Consider the following 23838-nt stretch of genomic DNA (forward strand, 5'->3'; position numbering starts at 1 on the left):
CTATTCTTTCCATGATTTTACCTAGTTGTGATGTTAGTGCAATTGGTCGATAACTACCAGGGTCAGAAGGATCTTTCCCTGGCTTCAGAACAGGCACTATGATTGCATGCTTCCAGGCTTCTGGAAGTTGCTCAGATTCCCAAATTCTATTTAAAAATGTTAACACTATTTCCAGAGTACCAACTGTCATATTTGCAAACATTTTATAGCATACCATGTCTCTCCCTGTGGTGGTCTGTTTAGCAATATTAATTGCCTTCCTCAGCTCAAACATGGTAAAAGGCAAGTTCAAAGGGTCATCTGAACTCTCTTTCTTGTCTAAGACAGTTGGGTGTTTCCTTAAAACTTGACTTCTCATTACTTTAGCCTCTTCAGTGAGATTTCTAGAGCTATGCACTCTCCTGAATGTTTGTGCTAAAAGTTCAGCCTTTTCAGAGTCTTAACTGCTACTACCTCTCCACTATTTAGCACATAATTCCTCCTGACACCTCCCATTCTTTTTATCATGCCCCATACAGTATATCAGCCAGCTTCACATCTCATTATCTCATTATCTGTAGCCGCTTTATCCTTCTACAGGGTCGCAGGCAAGCTGGAGCCTATCCCAGCTGACTACGGGCGAAAGGCGGGGTACACCCTGGACACGTCGCCAGGTCATCACAGGGCTGACACATAGACACAGACAACCATTCACACTCACATTCACACCTACGGTCAATTTAGAGTCACCAGTTAACCTAACCTGCATGTCTTTGGACTGTGGGGGAAACCGGAGCACCCGGAGGAAACCCACGCGGACATGGGGAGAACATGCAAACTCCACACAGAAAGGCCCTCGCCGGCCCCGGGGCTCGAACCCAGGACCTTCTTGCTGTGAGGCGACAGCGCTAACCACTACACCACCGTGCCGCCCACCAGCTTCACAATCCTACCTATAGTATTGCAATATTCTCTCCAAAAGCTACGTTTCTGTATTTTAACCGTTTTCCTCACAACTGTCTGTGCATGTTTATATTCTATCAAGGCATCTGGAGAGTGATGTTTTTTCAGGTATTTAAAAGCCTTTTTCCTTGCTTTAACTGCTTTACTGCAGTTTCCATTCCACCAAGGTACATTCTTACCTCTCCTGTTTCCTTTAATTTTAGGTATTGTTTCCTCTGCTGACTTTGTTATCTCTTCAACCAGTACTTCATTGAATTCCTCTACACCAATTCCCTCCATCTCTTGCAGTTTAATGCATCTTACTGCACAGACTACTTGAAAACTCTCCCAGTTTGCACTTTCCAGTTTCCACCTGGGTATCCCTTTAGTCTTTTCTTTACACAATTCTGATCCTACTCGTCATTATTGGATAATGGTCACTACCTATAGTAGTTTCCTTTATTACACTCCATGAGCTGGTGCCAGCTATTGAACTGGATAAAAATGTTAAATCAAGCACTGAGTCTGTGTTGTTTATATCATTATATCGTGTGCCTTCACCACTATTAATACAGACCAAACCATTATGATCAATAAATTCTTCTATTACTTTCCCATTTGAGTCTGTATGGTTACTTCCCCAAAGTGTATTGTGTGAGTTGAAGTCTCCATACCAAACCACATCGCTTTGTACTGTTCCCATAATGTTCTGTAGGATACCTTCATCTAACTTTCCACATACATTATAATAGTTTACTATGTCTAAAATGCCCCTTTTAGTCCATACCTTAATAACAATTGATTCATGTTCTTTATTGACCAATAGAACTTTGTAACCTATCCCATTTTGAATAAAAGTTGTAACTCCTCCCCCTCTTCCATTTTCTCTATCTCTTCTAACTGCTGTATACCCCTTAATAATAAAATCTAACTCTGGCTTTAACCATGTTTCTTGCACGCAAATTATGTTTGGTTTCTCTTTTAATCTATCTATATACCTTTTGAATTCTTGGCCATTTGCAATCAAGCTTCTAGCATTCCATTGTAAAATTATCAGTAACATTAGACTAATCATGGGCGGCACGGTGGTGTAGTGGTTAGCGCTGTCACTTCACAGCAAGAAGGTCCGGGTTTGAGCCCCGTGGCCGGCGAGGGCCTTTCTGTGCGGAGTTTGCATGTCCTCCCCATGTCCACGTGGGTTTCCTCCGGGTGCTCCGGTTTCCCCCACAGTCCAAAGATATGCAGGTTAGGTTAACTGGTGACTCTAAATTGACCATAGGTGTGAATGTGAGTGTGAATGGTTGTGTGTCTATGTGTCAGCCCTGTGATGACCTGGCGACTTGTCCAGGGTGTACCCCGCCTTTCGCCCGTAGTCAGCTGGGATAGGCTCCAGCTTGCCTGCGACCCTGTAGAACAGGATAAAGAGGCTAGAGATAATGGGATGAGATGAGATTAGACTAATCATAGCTAGATGTAGCCTGAGAAGATTGACTAACATTATCTGTGCTTAGATTGTCTCTGACCGTTTCCCATAGTAAGCCCTTGATTCCTAGGTACTTCTCAGCTGATTTCACAATGATCTTAATTCTTTCAGTGTGACTCTTCGTCTGGGCTAAGCAATTAATGATTTCTGACATAAAGAGCACAAAATCATTCTTATTAATGACTAGACCTTCGCTTTCCAACCTATGACCCCCTTCACAGTTACTTGAGGACCTGGCGTTATTGCCTTCCTTCTGTTTAGGTAATGGTATCGCTCTAGGGACTGTCTTCACTGCTTCTGAGTAACTAATACCTTGGGTAGCTCTGACTTTCTGAACTTCTTTGGCTCGTTTACTAAACCTGCAGCCCTGATAAGCCACGCTGTGCTCATCTCCACAGTTACAACACTGTCTGTAATCCTTATCACAATCGCCATACTCATGCTCTTCAATACATTTACTACATCTCAACTTAGCTTTGCATACAGCTGCTGTGTGACCAAATCTTTGGCACTTGTAACAACGGAGTGGTGGCAGGATGTACAATTTAACTTCATAGCACATGTACTCAACACACACCTTATCCAGCAACTTCTCATCAAATGCGATCATTACAGAGAGGCTGTCACAAAGTTCACCATTCCTCTTTGTCCTAAGTCATTTAATTTCACTCACTTTTACATTCTTAAATATTTTCTTTTAGTGCATCTGTAGTCACATTAGTTGGGATTCCAGTGATTACACCTCTGGTGAGTTTCCTATTAGCTTTAGTGCATTGCACTATCTTACCATTAACCTTCTTTACTTTTAGTGCCCTCTTATATTGTTCTGCGTTTTTACAGAAAATTAGCAGTTGACCACCTTTGCCCTTCTTACCTCTCCCATTTCCTTATTTAGACTTTTCGTAAGATTAATTGGATTCCATTCTCTGAAAGTGGCACCCTCCTGCACCAGTTTAACAAACATGTTATACTGTTCCCCTTCATACCGTCTTATTGAATCAGATCTAGAATCCTCACACTCAGATTTTTTCCTCTTTTTCTTTTTATTCTGATAATAATCCCATTCCTCGCTCTGTTGAGTCCCGGTTCCGACAGCCTCAAACTGCTCAGACTCTCCTGCCTCACTTCCTGTGCCGTCACTACCATCCTCCATCTCCTGGCCAGTCACAGCCCAGCTGTTGCCACTGCCGACCACCAGCCGCTCAAGTATCAAGTCCTTCAAAACTCACGCGCCAAAAAAACACAAACGGCCTCATCCAGACTGCTCCACAGAGAAAAACTCTTGATAAAAGGTTAATTATAAATTCGCCTTTAATGTGCCATCTGACTGTGTCCCCTTCACAATTCATTTATTTCCGGAAGTTTGGTGAATGAGCCAATCACATTCGAGGTCAGAGGAGCCGGAAGTGAGTGGAGAAAAGTGAGAGAAACGGATGTGGAAGAGCGAGACGGGGAGCGGAAAGAGAGTGACGACCGAGCAAGCCGTGAGAAGCGTGTTGTCTGATATGGAGTGAAACACGAAGTTTTAAGCGATTTCTACACCATTTATAGTGGAAGTGTTCAGCCAGGACTCTGAGAGAAGCTTTAATGGTGCTAGTTCTGTCAGTGTGAGTGAAATGCTCATCACAAGAAGACAGAAAGAAGTTTAAGTTAGCTGCTGACTTATGGTGATGATACACGGGGCAACTTTTTGGGCAATGTTGCTGGGCAATTGCGTTTTGACTCTTTTCTATTGAGATTGGGCAACATTGCTTCTTTCTGAATGGTTTTGATAATCTCTGGCAACTTTTTGAGATAAGCCAATCAGAACGCAAGTATCGAGTCATGTGACCTCCGGTGAGGTTCGGATCAGAAATTTCAAACAAATATGGCGGCCGCTCAGTGTCAGTAGAGTGAAGAGATGGAGAGACTCCTCATCTGTTTTTACGCCAGTAAGTTATTTTAATATTCTATATGGAGGAATTTACCTCACCAAAGCTCTAAAAAAACAACAGACAGCTTGATTAAATGGTCACAGCAAAAATTAAGACATCGATTTTTTTTTTTTTTAGCTAACTGTAAACTGCCGTTGCTAACTGTTGTTGCCCTGAAAAGTTGCCCTGTGTCTCACCTAGTTGCCCGTTGCCAGCAACTTTGCTCGGCAACATTGCCCAAAAAGTTGCCCCGTGTATCATCACCATTAGTGGCGAGTATTTTTGCCCGGACTTTGCTAACAAGCAGCGAGCAGCGACCTCGACTGGTAAAGCCGGTGTGGAGCGACTGCGGACACAAAGACCCCGACGGAGCCGGCTAGCGCTGCCAAATGGTGGACTTTGCCAAGATGCTCAACTGCGTGAGTCTTCTCTTCAGCACTGTGAATATTCTCTTCATCCACGCGTTTCTTCTCGCCATCTCTCCTCCTGCTCCTGCTGCCTTGGACCCTGCGTGTATAAGGCTACATTCCAGTTGAGTAAAGGTAGCATGTGTGTGTTTTTGCCTGCACGGTGAAGCAGCCATTTTGTTTAAGGTTACACCGCACACGAGCTGCATTCAGGCTGCACCTTTTGAACTGGGGATTCGAAATTAGGCTGCTTTATTGCCGGCTATTTTCTTTTCTTGGGCCCTGTTTTCCCCCCTTTCTTTTCAATGTGTCTGTGAATGCCAATTGAAGAGAGATTTGAAAAGCCTTTAAACGCTGAACTATTTTCTCAGTAAATCTTTCATATGTTCTAAAACAGTTGCACTGACTGACTACTCAGTTGATATTTTAAGTTAAGTAAGACAAGTAGTAATTTTGTTCAAGCTAAAAAGAGTATTTAAAGGGTAAAAGTGTGAATTAAGAAGGGAAGTAATTACAAATACTTTTAGTTAATGGTGACATGTTAGAACTGATGCTTAAATGGTGATTTAAGTGAAAGACATTTAAATGCATGGTTTAGATTAATAGTTCCTGTTAACACTGGTTAAAAGTAAGAGTATTTCATTGACACTGCAAGATTAGACTGGACAACTCTCTCTAAAGAGGACATTGAGGCTTATTAAAAAGAGGATATTCAGGCCTTTTTTTTTCCATCCAATATGGTGCCGCGGACGGCTGCCTCGGGACTTCGCTCTCTCGTACTTTCTATGTTTTATATAATTGTTGTGTTAATTCTTCGTTCTTTCACGGAAAGCTGCTGCGCTGAGGTTTTTTAAATGTTTCCACATAGTGCTCCTGAAAGGAGCATAATGCGGAGGTGGTTTTTTTTCCGCTCATCTCGTATTCCTCTGCCTCTCCTCCCCTGAGCTTTCCTGCTTCTGCTCTGCTGACTCGTCTTGTCTGAGAGACCCTTTCTGCATTGTTCTTCAAATCAGAATTCATGGATTTGATAAACTGGTCTCTTCACGCAATTGAGACAATCTTGTCGACGAGAAGCCTGGGTTCGGGGGAACCAGCCTGTCCTGCTGGAACATTCGCAGCTGGATATACGATGGACGCTTGGGAGAAGCGTCGTGTCATGTGCCTGGCGGTTCTTTCTGTGGAGGACATTGAGGATATTTACCTATTCAGAACCATGATCACAGGACTTTTGCTGATTGGACTAGGCATTGCCCTGGTGTATCGAGGAAATCAGAAAACAGTGACTGCTGTTCAAAGCCCCATAAAGCTGCCGGACATGATTGAAGCGGTGGGCAGAGCTGTCGGCACTCAGACTGTGGCTATTTAAAAACTTGAGCCGCTCGGTGGATTCCATATTGGAGAAGTTGATGGCTTTGCAGAGAGATATGGATCGTTTTAGTGGCCAGAATGGACGAACGGGGTAGTCTGCCACATCTACCCATTTCAAGCCTAAACAAATTCCAATCTGATCTTCGGTTCTCCCAGCCAGCACTGCCTCAAGGTCGTTGCTGGAGCAACAATCTTCCCCTGAAGATCACTGCAGTTAGACCCTCTCTCTGTATTTTCTATTATTCCCTACCATTGCACCATTCCTGTGTTTTGTTTGTTTGTTCATTTTGTGTGTACGCTTTTATCTGTGTTGTACTATGAAAGGCAAGGCAAGTTTATTTATAGAGCACATTTCATACACAGTGGCAGTTCAATGTGCTTTACAGAAGTAAAAGCAAAACAGTAAACAATAGAAAATAAAATTACATAAAATAAATGGGGAATAGAGAAAATAATAATAAATTAAACAATAGTAGAAATAAAATAATAAAATGAAGTAAAAGTTCAGTAAAAAAAAAAGCTAAGTGGTACCGGAGTCAAATTCCTCGTGTGTTCTCGCACACCTGGCAATAAAAGTATTTCTGATTCTGATCTGATTCTGATTATACTAACACTGATCAATATCTAGGTAATGGTTGTTTGCCTAGAGAAGCTATTCTGTGTAAGGATGTTCATTGTCAGAGTGAGGAGCATAAGAGAAACCTCTGCTCCATGTATGATGATGTAGTGGCTGCTCTGTTTGAGGGTGGTAAACCTCTGCTGAAGCAACACAGGAGTAACAGGAAATATAATATTAGACCTGGATGGAATGAGCATGTTGCTGCAGATCATGCTGAAGCTCGTGAAGCTTACAGGCTCTGGGCCCTGGCTGGGAGACCCAGGCAGGGCCCAGAGCTTGAAAATAAAAAGCTTGCCAATGCCAGATACAAGTATGCTGTTCATTTTATACAGTATCCAGAAATGAGCAAGCCATGAGAGCTGATTCTACGGCCAGTAAAATGATGTCTAACAATACAACTGACTTTTGGAGAGAGGTGAGGTCCCTCAATAATTGTAAACCCTCCCTTCCTTGTACTGTTGAAGGGGTCTCTGGAGTAGATATCGTTGCTGAATTATGGAGGCAGCATTATAGCTCCCTTTTTAACTGTTTAAAAAATGATCCATATGTGGAAGACTCTGTTATCAATGATGAATCAATAAGTATGGTGACACATGAGGTATATGATGCCATGCAGAAACTACCTAACAACAAAGCACGTGGCATGGACTTAATTACTGCAGAGCATCTGAAATATGTCAGTCTTAGGCTTGCTCCCCTTCTCGCAATCAACTTCACTGGTTTTATGATCCATGGCATATTACCTGATTCTATGCTAACTATCTTACTGTTCCCAGTTATTAAGGACAAAGCTGGAAAAGTTGGATGTCTGGATAATTATAGACCCATATCGTTGGCCAGCATCTTGTCCAAGGTTATGGAAAGACTCCTCCTTGATAGTGAGTAGGTACATCTTATCCTTTGATAATCAGTTTGGTTTTAAGCCAAAGCATGGCACAGATGTGTGTATTTATGCTCTTAAGGATATTGTGGATTTGTATAGGGCAAAAAATTAAACTGTTCTTATGTGTTTTATTGATGCTTCAAAAGTGTTTGATGGAATGAATCATAAACAGCTTTTTATTAAATTAAAGCAAGGGGGAGTGCCTGGGTATATTTTGAGGGTACTTGCCTATTGGTATGCCCACCAGAAGATGCACATTAAATGGGGGGGGTAGTATATTTGCCTCCTTTAGAGTGTTGAATGGTGTCAGGCAGGGAGGGATTCTGTCTCCTGTTTTATTTAATTTATATGTTGATAGTTCATCAAGGCGGTTGAGCACTTGTAACACTGGTTGTATGATTGGTGGCATGTTGGTGAACCATCTTATGTATGCAGATCTTATTTTCAGTCCAAGTAGTGCTGGGCTACAGCAGCTGCTTAATGTATGTACAGAATATGGTGTGGAATATGATATAAAATAATTTCAGTAAAAGTGCTGTTTTAATATGTAGAATGAAACAGGACAAAAAGCTTAATTTTCCTGTGTTCAAACTGTCCAACAATAGTCTTGAGGTATGTAAAAAGATTAAATACCTTGGTCATATTGTCACAGATGATATGAATGATATATACAGACAGTGTTGTAAGTTATATGCACAGGCAAACACTATTGCACGTAAGTTTAGCTGTTGTTCTACTCAAGTTAAAGTTGCTCTGATCAAAGCAAGCAAGCCCGTGCAGGCCCCCTTTGGGCCCACCATGGGCCATATTAGGGGCCCCCTGCGGGCTGCCCGCACAGGGCCCGTGAGGCTTTGCTCATTGGCAAAGTACTGGCCCCTCAGTATGGGCCCCATACGGACAGCCCACACCTAGCCCTAAATAAGCCCACACAGGTCCTGAATGGGCTGCCCTCACTCTGCCCTAAGCATAGCCCTCTCCTGGCCCGCAGAAAACACACATTGATATTTTTATATATATTAATATTTATGATATTTCATTCTACAATGTGTGCACACAAAAACTTAAAAAATGTATAGATTATTTAAAGAATTCTATAATTGACTTGTATAAAAATACTTTGTCCTTCCTAGACCCATACAATATCAATATCAAAATGTGTGTGTTTGAATAGTAATTTCTATAGTGTTTATTATTTGTGTTTCTGACAATACATAATAATGTTTAAAAAATGTGAAATAGTCAAAATTTCAGAGTCCAAGTTTTAATAAATAATTTCACATAAATAAATAAATGAATAAATAAATAAATTTGAACAAATACATACAGTTCATCAAACGCTTTTGCACACCTCTGTAAATTGACAGGTGCGTATATAGGTTAACATCCCAGTGAGGTTGTCATTCAAAAGTAAAGAATATCTTCCACCACTAACACGCACGCGCGCACACACACACATTAAACGTCCTGTGCTGCAACTCGAATGTACCGCTGCCTACGGCCACCCGCCCTATCTCGGGCATTCCGGAACCACACCTTCACCTCGTCCTCAATCTGTGCTGCTGGTGGGGAGTCCATTGAGCCTCTCCTAACAGCATCTGTATAGATGGGCAAAATGTTTTCAAGATAAGAGGAATGTTTGGTTATTTGCAAAATCAGCACTTTTGATATATTTGATTTGAAGTTCATTTCAAAGGTCCAGCGTGTAATTTTAGCAGTTTGTTTAGTTTAAAACTGGAAGAGTGAGTGCAATATGGACCAGGGTGCTAGATAAACAGAGAACAAGCACAGTAGGAATTACTTAAAATGCACATTGTACAGGACAGATTCTAAAAAGTTGGGACAATTGGAATTTTTGTGAATAAAACAAAACACTTTTTAAACATTCAATCTACACATAAGATGGAGGAAAAAATATTGTTTCGTGGGAAATATGTATTCATTTATTTGATACATGCAACAGATTTTTAAAAATGTGACGGCAAATTATTTTGTTGTTATTCACAAAATAAAGTTTCACTTTGGAATCCAATTTGTAGATGAAGAGAATCCAGTGTCTTAAGTGCCAGTCAAAGAGTGATGATCAGCCAATTTTATCGTAGGAGATTAAAAAAAACTTACCTACAACTACCCTCTTTAATTTTAGGTCCCGGAATGCCCTTTTGTCATTGCACCCATTCCAATTGATGGTCATGGCCAATGAATGGCCGAAAACGGTGGCCAGGACCCTCCTGGTTGTGGCCTGGACAGTGGCACCACCAATTGTCCCCAGATAAGCAGTCTAAAGGAAAGAAAAGTAAAGATTAGCTCATCTGCTCCCACAATAATGGACATTATAAGCCATTTTCATAGATTTAATGTGGACATAAAAAAACAAGCTGATACAACACAAACTACTGAATCAAAAGTCCCACTTGTGCACATTTTTCAAAAGCATCATAACACACGCCATCAGTTAAGGTAACTCCATATATCATCACTTATAACTTCTTGATCATAGAGAGGAATTTGCCTCAGACCTTTACTATAATACCTTTTCAAAGAACTTAAAGGGGCTGCAACTTAGAAACCAATATACATACCAATTCTTTTTGGTAGGGGCTGTCCTCCAGTTTTTCCTCCAGTCCATTGAGGTCCTGGAAGTTCTGGAGAGGTAGCTCCAAGTTGTCTGGCAGCTTTGCGTGTTTGTTGCTGCCTGATCTGGCCAACATTGTCACCGTCCGCTCCAATGCAGACAGCCTATCCTTAATCTCCTCCAGCGTAGAGACCAAATATCTCTCAAGGCCTGAAAGGAAAAAGACACTGAACTGAGTGGCTTTTGTGCTTGAGAGAAGCTTACAGTCAGGATAGTGCTATCATGCTAACATGTTTTCTAAAGATTTTTCAAAAGGTATCATGATTTATGTCTTTTGCTTTGTATCCAAATGCGAATAGACGAATGAACACCAATTTTCAATGAGCTATGATAAATAATACAGAATGTAAGGGGAAAAATATAAAATGTGTACAAACGGATGAATATGCAATAAAAAAGACCCTCCAGTTTTCTCCAAACTCCTAACTGATCTTGAATCCATCAAACCATTTCTATTTTTAGAACTGTCTACATCCAAAATAACTTCAGTCACTGCTTCACTGTCCATCAGAGCTCAATTCTCAATCCAAGTTAAGTCTGATATAGACAGCTATAGGGACATTTAAGTGGCTTGATGGATGCAATAGCAGTAAAAGTTTTGGACTCAATACCAGTTGAACACTTAAGGTATATCTGCATAACCTACCTGAGGATAATGATGGCTGCCTTGCAGGTGGGTAAATAGGGAGGGGTGGACTAAGTTGGTTGTCCACTTGTTCAGATGGATTTCCTGCAAAGATGAGAAAAAAACTGTTACACATGTGTGTCAAACAAAATTGTTTTTGACGTGGTTGCAGTCAGTCACACTAAACAAGATGATACATATATTTTGAGTGTGTGTGTGTGTGTGTGTGTGTGTATTGGGGCGTGGGGTATGGGAAAAAGTTGTAAATAATGCCTACTTGAGGATGATGATGGCTGCCTCAAAGGGGGGTGAATTGGGAGGGGTTGAGGTGGGCTCAACAGCTGGGTGTCCATGTGATGGGCTTGGCCTGAGTGTGAACTTGCTGCAAAGATGAGAAAAAAAAGTTTCTGTTACACTGTGCCTCAGAGAATTGTCTTTTGATGCGACTACAGTCATTCACACAGATATTAAAGAAAACATTTCTTTGTGTGTGCATGAGGGAGATTTATAGGCCTAGAGTTTATGGGGAAAATGTGTAAATGTGCATAACCTACATGAGGACAATGATGGCTGCCTCACTGGTGAAGGTGGTGGGGGTGGGCTCATAAGAGTCAGGTTCATCGCTGCTGGTGAAACTGGTGGCAATGGTCTACTTGGTCCAGGCTCAGGCAGGGTGATGTAACGTTTCGTTGGTCTGCACAAAGAAACAGGATAACTTTAGTTGTTTGTTTTCTCATTCATAATTTACCTACCCAGCTCCTTGTTGTGAATAACATGGCATAGGCGTCGTGCTCCAACTCCCCAGCCGTTGTAAATCAAGCGTAAACCCACGGCCTCTCGTGGCTTATTGCTTAAATTAATGAGGGGAATGTTTGCTCTCCAAATCTTAAATTGGTTGGTTGCTTTTTCACGGTGCTCCTCTGAACAAAGCCTAACCAAATCTAATTCATAACTTTTCAATAAAGAAAGTGTGTTCAGACTTTAATGGTCCTGACAGAATTATCATCTACTTCAATAATTGGCACAATTTAACCCGATGTCTTCTACAGTGGCACAACTCAAACTTACTGTCTTGAACGCTGGCATCTCTCCAACTCCTCAGGCTCACTGGCGACAGCTAAATGTGTTTCTGCCATTTTGGCCTTTTTTCTCGCCTTTTCATAGTCATCTGTAAAGGCAAAAGTTTGTCAGACCCAAATTTATATACCATATCAATTCATCAGGCATCACTGCTTCTGACATTCCTGTTGTAACCCTGTGGAAAAATGGATAAACTGTTTTTTAAGTGAGAATAAACTTTTCACCAACCATTAAGGGGAAAAAGAAATTACAAACTGTTCAGATTAATGTTTGCATTCAGCATTATTTTCAATTCTTGAAAAAAGGAGAGTCCTACCTGCAGTGCCCAAAACTGTGATGGTGTGGGTGGTCCACGCTGGTCCAGGGACTGCATGTGTTAATAGAGCCATTTTAAATTTATTTGGATCTGCATAAGGTGGCCAGAAGGTCATCGAATTGTCACCATTAGTCCAGCTGTTGCTTACAATCCCAACAGAGTTGTCAAGGAACTCCACAACAAAATACATGATTGGCCTGAAAGTAAAAAAATAATAATGATAAAAAAAACTGTCAGGTGGGGGGGTGGCTAATTACTGTGGAGGAGAGGAATGGCTGCCCACTCTGATGTCATTGGTATCAAAACATACTTTTGGGTGACATCTGACAAGCGATACATTTGATCTGTATTTTCTAGATTACTGGCTTTATAAAAGCCAATGTCCTTTGAGTCCATGGGGCTGAAGAACAGTGACTCTAGTTTCAAAAACCTCCTAAAAATGATGTACCTTTTTTGTGTTCTCTCATCGCAGAGTATGTTCTGTACAAGTCCCAGATTGCCTTGAGCCATGACACAGTTGTCACCAACAGTTGTGGCAACACTGAAAAGTTCAAAAACCGCCTTTCTGTATTGGGTGCAGTGAGGCAAGGTGGCAATTGTTGGTCCACATGTATGTTTGATTTTCAGTATTGTCTTTGAGTTTTTGAGTTTTCTGGGTTTCATAAAGGCTCTTTCCAATGTGATGTGCCGGTGTAGTTGTTGTAAGACAAATTGGGGTTTCCTGCAAACTTTTTTTAATTTCCTCATGTAGTTTTCAAATGGAAAGGCTGATACTCCATCCAATGCTCCATATCTCCTCACATCATCAGCTAGATGGCATAAATTATGCACATTGTACACCAATTCATTTGCTCCGTATAATTGTTCAAATTCATTCAAAAAATGAGACATTAGAGCGTCAGCAAAGTCACAATAGTATTTGCAGAGAGCAGGGGAGAGCATGAGGTACATGGCAATGGAGAGATTTAGGAAATTGGTGTATTGGGAAGATGGAAGGATGCCTTGCAAAACAATTGGGCCTGTATAAAGAAGGAACTGGCGGTATTCAGTTGCTTTCCATCTGTCAATTTCTGACAAACTTCTTGGCTTTCTTTGAAATTCAATTGGAATGTGTTGTCTTAGCTGTACCAGTCTTGCAGAGATCGCCATCACTGCCTGAGAACCCAGCCTACACGACAAATCTCCTTTCATCCAAAAACGCATCAGTTTTCGAGTGACGCCTAGACAAACAAGATGCATGTAATCCAGGATGAACATTGTTATCATGCCTAGATTAATTCGAGTAAGGGGGGAGTCGCCCTTGTGGTGGTCCTCATCCACTTTTCTCAAAAACTGGTCATCTGTGCGAGGCACAGCTGTCTTCTCAGGGAAAGTCATATGGTTGTGGACATAGACTCCCTCTTGAGTGCAACGCTCACATCCAAAATACCCATTGTGCCCTTTGATGTTTTTTAGAAATGACCTCGCGGGAGCGTCACAGACGAAACAGTCAATTCTTAAAAAGAAGGTCTTTCCAGCCATGTGAAACCCCTTCTCAAGCTGTGCTACCTCCTCCACAAAATCATGCAAATATTCCTCTAAATCTAGAGGCTTTGTCTTGCCACAAAACATTCCAATGACAAAGGGATCCTTATCAAATGGCACTTTGCCCAAGATTGCGCAAGTTCCACTTCTTGCTACTGGGGATCAGGGAAATGTGCGATTGGTTAGATCAGGTATGACGCATCATCCGCTACGTTCACACTGCAAGGCTTAATGCTCAATTCCGATTTTTTTGTGAAATCCGATTTTTTTGTGAGGTCGTTCACATTAACAAATATATGCGACTTGTATGTGATCCTCAGTATGAAAGAAAAGCCACCTAAAAGTGTTCCGCATGCGCACTGCAGGATACGACGACGTCACACGCAGTGAGCATGGCCAGTGTTTACGGAAGTAAAACCGCCCGGTTGCGGTATGACTCATCCAATCTAGCTTGAATAGCTGCATCCCCCCAAATGGAAATCAGCTCCCTAACCTCTGCGTCCTTCCATTGAGAAGATTCAGAACCTTCACAGCCCGAAGCGTCCCTCGCATTGATGTCATGCGCAGGGGCGCAGATACGTTTTTTGAACTGGGGGGGACAAAAAACTGGGGGGGACAAAGCTGCCAGCAAACCAACCCCAACCCCGATATGCCTGTCAAACTTGTTGTTAGTAACCATAGCAACCAAGCTCGAGCTCGCAACCTGTGCAGTCTGCGCAGCTCAACCAACCAAATATCAGTCTTTGTTTTGTTTTATGTGAGTTGTTGCAACGATTGATTGATTGATTGATTACTTTATTCTGAACAATAAAGAAGAAAGATATAAAAATAAAATTTTTAAATAAAAAAAATACAATAATCAAAACATCATCATAAACAAACAGAATAGCGTAGCCACAAGGCAATAACATAATGTTCAGAAAGGATTAGGAAGAAGTAATAACTTATCCAATCCTAACCCTCTATACCACCGCTAATCAAATGTCACTTTCCACCATAATAAACTATATATACAAAAGAAAACAAAATCAATAAACAAAAAAGAAAACATACCAACATATCAAAACATACCGACATGGTATAATATCGACCAAATCAAATCATATATACAGATACTTATGTTATGCATATAGACACACATACAATACATATATACAGTACATACATATACACATACCTATAACTATACACTAAATACAAGACCAGTCACAGACTTACTCTCAATTTCATCATCACCTATATAGTCTGCCTGTCCTCATTCTCATATATTTTTATTAACATGTTTTTATATAATTTTTTTAAACAGTTTTATGTTGGTGCTATTTTTGAGTTCATTATCCAGACCATTCCACAGTTTCACCCCACAGACTGTTATGCACATACTTTTCATAGTTGTTCTAACATTTACTCTCTTAAAATTCATTTCCCCTCTCAGGTTATACCCACCCTGCCTTTCCATAAACGTATTTTGTACCTCACCCGGAAGAAGGTTATGTCTTGCTTTATACATAATTTGTGCAGTCTTGTGTTTAACCAGATCAGTGAATTTCAGAGTGTGTGCTTTTACGAATAATGCGTTTGTATGCTCAAGATATCCCGTATTATTGACAATTCTTATTGCTCTTTTTTGTAATGTGCATAACGGCTGCAGGTTAGATTTGTAGGTATTACCCCATATCTCCACACAGTAGCTCAGATATGGAAGTATGAGTGCATTATACAGAGTATGTAGTGATTTATAGTCCAGAATGTGTCTTGATTTCCCCAAAATTGCAGTAATCTTTGCTATTTTTGCTTTAACATGATTAATATGCGGTTTCCAGCAGACCTTATGATCAACAATCACACCCAGAAATTTTATTTCATACACTCTTTCTATGGTTATGTTGTCAATTTTCAATTCAACTTGAGGGTTTGACTTATATTTTCCAAATAACATAATCTTTGTTTTACTCAAATTCAATGACAATTTGTTTACGTTAAACCACCTTTTTAATTTATTCATTTCGGTTGTGATTGTTTCCATAAGCTGCTGTGCATTGTCCCTGGCGCAAAAGATGTTTGTATCATCAGCAAATAATATGCATTTCATTATACTTGATACATTACATAAATCATTAATGTACAATATAAACAGTTTAGGACCTAAGACAGACCCTTGCGGTACTCCACATGTTATGGGCAAATACTCAGATGTGTGATCTCCAATTTTTACAAATTGTTGCCTGTTACTTAAGTAGCTCCTCACCCAGTCCAAACCAACCCCTCTGATACCATACCTCTCTAATTTTTTGAATAGAATGTCATGATTTATTGTATCAAATGCTTTCTTTAGATCTATGAAAATTCCCATAACATGTTTTTTATTGTCTATACCATTTGTGATTTTCTCGATAAGTTCCATTAATGCCAGGGTTGTTGATCTGTCTTTCCGGAATCCGTATTGACTATATGTATATACTGCTGTGCACCTCAATAAACCGAATGGTAATTAGTCTTTTGATTTTTCCGTGAGGTTTGCCTTATGCAAAGAAAGACAGCATAGACGTTTTTTCCTCCCTATAAGTAGGGGGGACCGAACGAGGTGAATTTAAATATGACTCGTCCCACCCTCTATCTGCGCCCGTGATTATGCATCATGTTGTAACTTTTTTGAGAGACCCGCCGCCTACTTCAGCGCAGAATAGTGACGTTTGTGGCTTGTTGATGACGTGTAAGTCGGATGAATGCGACCTGGAGGTTCAGACTGAAGTCGCATATGAAAAGAGCGGATAGGAATCGGAATTAGCACCACATATCCAAACGGCCTGGGTCGGATTTGAAAAAATCGGATCTGTGTCGTTCATATTGTCAATAAAAGATCGGATACAGGTCACATATGGGCGAAAAGATCGGATTTGAGTCACTTCAGCCTGCAGTGTGAACCATCTGGCGCGAGGTTGAAGTGTACAGTCAGTGCTTAGTGCGTCGTGCATCTCATTCTTGGGCAGGATTATGTTGGCGACAGTCAGACACGAGCCTATGCTCAGGCAGCGCACAAAGCAGCTTCTGAACCATTGAAACGGTAAGTTCTGTTGATTATCCTTCAATTAGCCTACATGTAACCTCAGCACTGTTAATATATTACTGTGGTAAATTTTAATTGGGGATTTTTCATCAAAATTCAGGCGGACCATCAACCAGAGGCGAACTAAGCATAACGGCATCCTATTCAGCCAAACGGTAAAGTATGCTTATTATTTAGTTGTGTAAGCAATAACACGTAGACGGAATTTGGAAACAATCCACTAATGTAATATTGTTGTATTGTGTAATTTCTACGATGGTCGGTGGTTTAATGTCGAATCAACACCACGTGGCTGAGTAACTAGCCAGCAGAGTTATCACATGGCAACAAGCCAGTAGCCAGCTACAGGCCTAGCCTCGGGCTGTCGCTAATGCCTTATCAATTGTAATGTGTTATACAGGTTGATGGATGATGGACAATGACAGGTTTCAGATCGGTAAGTTCATTTTCTTAAGCTTAAGTAGAATATTTAAGACGTCGATAACAACGTAGCATGGACCGACATGTCCCCGGGGTGGCTCCGATAGCCATTTACCCCTTTGATAACCGTTGGCTTCATCTGTGTTCTGTTGTGTAGGGCTACCACTTATTTAGGGTTTTAAATTCAAATGGCTTTTCATTTTAAGGGAGCCAGGCAGGGTGACTAACAAGCAGATTTGTTGAACTCACAGCCGTCAATATTCTCAGTAGGTTACTACGGCTTGGATCGAATGTAACTACGGGTGAAAGGTGGGGTGCGCGCGTGCCCTCTTTGCTGGACATTAGCTAGTCAGGCTAGCATACAGTAACAGAGTTGGCTAACCGCCAACGAATGCGTTGATACAATGGTGGCTATCGCTGTGAATAAATATAGTTGGCAATTATTGAAATCCAAGCTGAACACATCCTCCGTCTAAACGTAGGTTTTCAAAACCTTCACTTTGACAACAACGTCAACTCATTCTTTATAATGAGATAAAAAAATAGTTTAATTTTTTACTCACCTCAGAGACGAATCGATGGAAAGCTACACCTAACTATTCGCCTTATATTACACTAAAACTATGATTACTACTATTATTACAACAACTGAATCACTAGAACTACTATTATTTACAACTGTACAACTATCTAAAACTAAACACTGTGACAAAACTACACTATGAAATACAAAAAAACTAACCTATTTACTAAATCTAAGAACTAAATTATTACTAGTGATTAAAACTAATTCTAAATATATACAGTGAAATTATGAAATGTATCAAAACCGCTAACTAACGCACTAACAAATCGACCGTCTCCGTCTCGACTCTGGATACCCAACAGTTAAACTATCACCTGGTTACGAGTCTTAAACTGTACAGGTGAGCACGAGCCCTTTTTCTGTTATTTTACGTCATGACGGGGCAGTGAAAGTGCTTTCAGACGTCCTTTACCGTGTTAAAATGTCTGGTGGACAGAGCATGTACAACGTACGTTTGGTACCATTGTAGAGCTTACATAGGGCATTCAATGGTATATTAAATTATGTGAAAATAGTTGATCTACAAGTGCATTTTTAAACGCACCACGGAAAGAGAGGGAGAGAAAGAGAGGGGAGAGATGGGAGGCACAGGGGCAGGAAGGAGGAGCAAACAAGGGGGAGAGAGAGACACATGTGGTGTGCTGTGTATGTGGCCTTATGTTACTTACCTGACAGAGCTATTCATATGATCTAGGTTATATTCATGTTGTCCATTCTATATGTTAATGTTGGCGTTTAAGATCAAAGTCAGAGATGCAAAATATGTGTACATAGCATTACATTAACATTACATTACATGGCATTTGGCAGATGCTTTTTAAACCCAAAGCGACTTACAATCAAGGACATAAGCAATGGCATACAATGCAGTAAGGATACAGAGCTCATCTACAAGTGCATTTTAACGAACCACGGGAAGGGAGGGAGAGAAAGAGAGGGGGGGGATGAGGGAGTGAGGGAGAGAGAAATTTACAATTCAGTGAATTTATATCACTTATAATTAGTTGTCTGTTTTCTATCATGAACATGTTCCATCGGTTGCTCCAGTTATGTATGGGAAAGATCTATAAGGCACCCAAAGCAGAATTATTGCTAAATTTTGATGTGAAAATCACAGTTAATGTAAACAGTCATTACCCATAAATAGGTTATCAATTTATGGAATGGAATGGTTACATTATGTGGAAGCATTCAACGTTCATAAGGTCTCTTCTCCTCTCAACCCCTGGGGGTCCTGGGTATGTTAGGCTGCATAGATGTATTTAAATAATTAAATAATTGTCTTGAGTTTTAAAGTTCATGGAGTACAAAATTAATTTTATATAATATGTATTTTATCCTTCTGCATTTAGAATGTTGCCTGGACTACTGATGACCATTCCATGGCCTTCTGGCCATCTTATGCAGATCCCAATCAAAATGGCATTACTGATGCATGAAGTCCTTGGACCATCGTGGACCACCCACACCATTGTAATTTTGGGCACTGCAGGTAGGACTTTACTTCTTTTTTTCAAGAATTGAAAATAATGCTGAATGCAAACCATTAATCCGAACAGTTTGTAATTTCTTTTTCCCCTTAACTCATTCAGTGCCAGCCATTTTCAAATTTGGTCACGTCCCAGTGCCAGGGTTTTTTGAGCATTTCAGTGTTTTTCCAAGACCCACAGAAAATTCAGTTCTATGTTCATGTCAACAACAAACATACCAAACTAAACTTCAGACTTTCCTTATCACCAGAAAAAAAAAACGTTTGTTTGTACCTCTTTCCATTCTTTAGTAATTGCCTGGAGAACATGGGTGGGTTTAACTAAACGCTGATTTCTGACCAAAATGCTGAGAAAATCGGCCTTTTGTAACAAGCAACATTTCAAGCAGAAACTGTCTTTGATTATAGGCCTAATTGTTTTAGGTAGCTCGATGGCTCACCCTTATTAGCGCGTTATCTTGTCATGCTGTCTGACACATATGCTGTTTGTGTTTTCCTTATATAGACAGTGCGTCTTCTTCGCCTTTTCTCTGATCACATGCCACTCGCACTAAAACAAATGCCGCCTTGATTGTTGCTGCGTAATATAAACTTTCTGATCAAGTGGCGGAGGGAGAAGCTATGTATTCCATGGGGGGCAGGAGGGATAGTAAAAAAAACTAACGTCGCGGAACGAAATTTGCACTATGTTCTGCTGATCCAGTGTGAGCTGATTGTCAACATACACGCTGACTTGTTTTTTGTATCGGGCTAGCAGTGTGTTAACTATCTGTGAGCAACCCAGCAGCAAGCCAGGTCCAGTCTCTAGGCTGTTTACGTCAATCAGACATCTTTCAGACAAGGTTAGATGATCACATATTCACACTCATACTGCTACTGCGGCCCACAGAATGGGTTCCCTTGTGATTACAACTTGGATTTTTTTGACACAAGCTAGATCAGACGATTACCCCACCTCCCCTATAAAAAAACGCAATTGACTCGATAACGCGTCATTGGCACGGGGCGTTACCATTCGTAATGACGCATTTTTGAGTCATTGGCATCAAAGGAGTTAATGGCTGGTGAAAAGTTAATTCTCACTTTAAAAACAGGTTCGTGTCCGACTGTCGCCAACGTAATCCTCTTTTAAGAGAAATTCAGTGAATCGCCCATCACCACCTGGCTTGCTCTACCTTTCTGGTTTATGTAGTTATAATGACTCTTACTTCATATCTGATTTCACGTGTGTTCATTCAATTTGCACTCTCCTCCTCTCTCTCTCAGGACGTACCTAAGGCGTGGGACTAGTAGAACATAAACGGCACCAACTACGTCAGCACATCCCCCAGTATTGTGGCTCCTGCTGGGCAAACGGCAGCAGCAGTGCCATGGTAGGTAACACGCACAGCCATGTGATTTAACCTGGAGGCTGACTAATCTACTTCCTGTTTCAAGGCCACACTTGTGCAGTCTTTGTTCACTTGCTTGTTTCTGTAGGAGGCTGAATCAGCTCTTCTGTAAATCCTGTTACCTGCAGGAAGAGCTCTTATTGTGTGTGTGTGGTGTGAGGAGCATGTGTGTTTAATCAAAGTACACAGGCTTAAAACTGCATTGTTTCCTCTCAAAATAGGATTAAGAAAGTTAGAAATGATTATCTTTAATGATGTAATGACAACGAAAAAGAATGGTTGAAACTTACACTTACCCTCCCTTGTATGCCTTTTTATCCAACGTTGTCCAAGAAAGGAAATGATGGAAAAGCAATCCCCTCTTTGTGCTTCGTTTCACAGGTGCTGGTCTTCGCTGGATTTGCCACGCTTTGTTTTTTACTCACCTAAGACAGTAATTGCTCCATATCTGATGTCATTGGTATCAAAACATATTTTTGGCGACATCTGACAAGTGATACATTTGATCTGTATTTTCTAGATGACTGGCTTTATAAAATCCAATGTCCTTTGAGTCCATGGGGCTGAAGAACAGTGACTAGTTTCAAAAACCTCCTAAAAAGTTATGTACGTTTTTTTTGTGTTCCCTCATCGCGAGTGAGGCAAGGTGGCAATTGTTGGTCCACATGTATGTTTGATTTTCAATATTGTCTTTGAGTTTTCTGGGTTTCATGAAGGCTCTTTCCAATGTGATGTGCCGGTTGTTGTAAAACCAATTGGGGTTTCCTGCAAACTTTTTTAATTTCGTGTAGTTTTCAAATGGAAAGGCTGATACTCCATTCAATGTTCCATATCTCCTGACATCATAAGCTAGATGGCATAAATTATGCACATTATACACCAATTCATTTGCTCCATATAATTGTTCAAATTCATTCAAAAAATGGGACTGAGATTGATAATAAAGAGATTGAGGAAATTGGTGCATTGGGAAGATGGAACGATGCCTTACAAAACAATTGGGCACAGAAGGAACTCAATTTCTGACAAACGTCTTGGCTTTGAAATTCAATTAGGATGTGTTATCTTAGCTGCACCAGTCTTGCAGACATAGCCATCACTGCCTGAGAAACCAGCTTACAAAACAGATCTCCTTTCATCCAAAAACGCATCAGTTTTCGAGTGACGCCTAGACAAACGAGATGCATGTAATCCAGGATGAACATTATCATGCCTAGATTAATTCGAGTAAGGGGGGAGTCGCCCTTGTGGTGGTCCTCATCCACTTTTCTCAAAAACTGGTCATCTGTGCGGGGCACAGCTGTCTTAGGGAAAGTCATATGGTTGTGTATCAAATGGCACTTTGCCGAAGATTGGCTACAACTGCAAAGCTGAGCTCTTATACAAGGGCAAAGCATCCACATTAACTTGTAAACCAATCAACTCGCTAACATTGTGGAGGGCATCTGTTGGTATTGTCTGGAGGTGTTTAGGAATGCAAATGTGTAAATATTCCGCTCCATAGGCTGCTATTTTAGCTGTTTTTAGCAGGGTTCGAGCTTGCTTTGGCAGGCTTGGATGGAACTCCTGTAGCACACTAAGAAGATCAGAGGTGTTCTGTGGCGCATCGTTCCTCAGATCCCAGTCACAAAGAGCATTTGTCAATTTTGAACATTCATCTTCACTATCTTCATCAGTTTCACAAACATCCTCTGAGTCACTGTTTTCATAGTCACCATCTGAGGTCATACCATCAACCCTCTTATTGTTAGTAATCAAATGTTTTTCTCAATAGTCAGTTTTTTTTTTTTAAGGATCCCTCAGGCCAGCAGAAAGACATACTCATCTTCCCCTTCAACACACAATTTCACATTTAATAATAAAAACCCATGCACAACTATTTTTGTATTGTGTTGTACCTTCAAGAGGTTATTTGAAATTATTTTAAGTAGAAAAACTGAAATAGTGGGTAGCATCAAAGCAAGGTTTACAGGTATGGAAATTTCAGACACTTTAAGGCAGTCTGAAAAGGCTTATTCACTCACCTGAAAATGTAAGTTTAATGACAATGCTTTTTATATTCTGGAAGATGACCATTAGTGTGGTGAAGTCATGTGATTTAATTTCACTCCATTCAAATCTTCATCTAAAATGGATTTTATTGGTACTGTCTAAACACGTCATTTTGGTTCATTATTATGAGTTTGAAAATGTTTGAACCATTTGATGACGTAGCTCAGAGATAAAAGCCTACTTGCACACTACTAAACACGGCAATAATTTACCAAGGTGATATATTGATAGCCACCAAAAGGGTTAACCTGTAGCCCATTCACGTCCACAAATGATGCCTATTACGCTACCAGTAAGGTGAAACAAATTGCAATTAGTATGACTTAGTTTGGTGACATTTTTTCTATAGATATCAGTCTGTTCTATGGAAAGAAATAAATGGGAGGCATTCACGGGTTCTGGTTGCAAGAAAGGAGCGAAGACACCGTTAAAGGGTGAGAATATGTTATACATCGGCATCAATGGTTATAGGGATTAGGACTACATTTCTTCAGCTAGGACTACTTGAAGAAACCGCGTAGCCTAGTGTGCAATGTCCTATAGTGCTGAAATTCTTGCTGTGGTATTATCAGTTGAAGCAAATGTAAGTATTTTATTTCAGAAAGCCATCACTGGTTTTACTTGGAAATTGATTTAATGAGGCTTACTGAATTGTCTGGGTGCCTTTGTGTTGCATAGCGGCCATAATCAGGCTGTTTGTGAATACCGCTCTAATCGTTGTCTGAAGGTTGTTGATGTCAGGAGGGGTGTATACCAAACCACACAGCAACAGTGAACAGTCGACATAGTTAAACTTGCAAAACAATCGATGTAGCTGCTATGCTATATAAAATCATAAGTCAGTCTGTATTCTGCTTCTTGTCTGTGATGGAATGTGTCAAAATGTAAACAATGGCGTCACAAACGATTCGCCTGTGGGCTGCCCACAGAAAGCCCGCATCGGCCCAATTAAGAAACGACATATGGGCCCAAATGGGCTAGCCCGCATTGGGCCAGTAGTGGTATTCCTGGGGCAATCGGGTAATTGCGGGCAGCCCACAGCTAGCCCGTGGCTGGGGTTCT

General features: G+C 40.7%; 1 protein-coding gene and 3 long non-coding RNA genes across 4 annotated transcripts in view; 2 read left to right on the forward strand and 2 right to left on the reverse strand.

The window, feature by feature from the left end:
* Window positions 1-23838, forward strand: part of LOC132885935 (titin-like) — a 605367-nt gene that overhangs the window by 307164 nt on the left and 274365 nt on the right. The window lies entirely within an intron of this gene.
* On the reverse strand, window positions 10933-11470 carry LOC132882137 (uncharacterized). Its single transcript, XR_009654111.1, has 3 exons — window positions 11406-11470; window positions 11129-11233; window positions 10933-10956 (listed from the first exon to the last, which is right to left on the reverse strand). It is a non-coding gene; the product is annotated as an uncharacterized LOC132882137 (long non-coding RNA).
* LOC132882133 (uncharacterized) lies at window positions 11486-12441 on the reverse strand. Its single transcript, XR_009654110.1, has 3 exons — window positions 12248-12441; window positions 11920-12019; window positions 11486-11545 (listed from the first exon to the last, which is right to left on the reverse strand). It is a non-coding gene; the product is annotated as an uncharacterized LOC132882133 (long non-coding RNA).
* Window positions 16703-22348, forward strand: LOC132882107 (uncharacterized). Its single transcript, XR_009654103.1, has 6 exons — window positions 16703-16835; window positions 16939-16993; window positions 17239-17274; window positions 19197-19336; window positions 20600-20706; window positions 21106-22348. It is a non-coding gene; the product is annotated as an uncharacterized LOC132882107 (long non-coding RNA).

This window comes from Neoarius graeffei, chromosome 1, assembly GCF_027579695.1.
Source record: "Neoarius graeffei isolate fNeoGra1 chromosome 1, fNeoGra1.pri, whole genome shotgun sequence".
Taxonomy (NCBI): Eukaryota; Metazoa; Chordata; class Actinopteri; order Siluriformes; family Ariidae; genus Neoarius; species Neoarius graeffei.